We start from the raw sequence: 328 nt of genomic DNA, 5'->3' as shown, positions 1-328 counted from the left end.
TCTCTGTTGTGCTGTAATTCGATGAGCATTAGCATGCTGATGTTTGCAAAATGACACCTAAAACAAAGGAACGTTGGTAAAGTTTAGAAAACTTTAGTTTCCCTGAGTGAAATTCTAGTACTTTGTTACTTGGCAATAATTTGGTCTGTCTCGTGACTTCTCTCTTTTCTCTGTGTATTTGACTCAGAAGCCCAGAGGCTAAAACTGAGGTTTCTAACCTTTTAGACCTAGAATCTAAGTCCTTAGTAGTTGTTAATTTTGATCTGAAAATGCTTTTAGGTTAAAAGTATGGTTTATTTAAACTCTAAAGTTCATGGAGGGTAAGGAT

The sequence above is a fragment of the Mchenga conophoros genome, linkage group LG7 (genome assembly GCF_057382185.1).
Source record: "Mchenga conophoros isolate Kocher_MC1m ecotype Shallow Benthic linkage group LG7, M_conophoros_male_GT1.1, whole genome shotgun sequence".
NCBI classification, from domain to species: Eukaryota; Metazoa; Chordata; class Actinopteri; order Cichliformes; family Cichlidae; genus Mchenga; species Mchenga conophoros.
The sequence above is the reverse complement of the archived record's forward strand: the minus strand, read 5'-3'. Positions refer to the sequence as shown.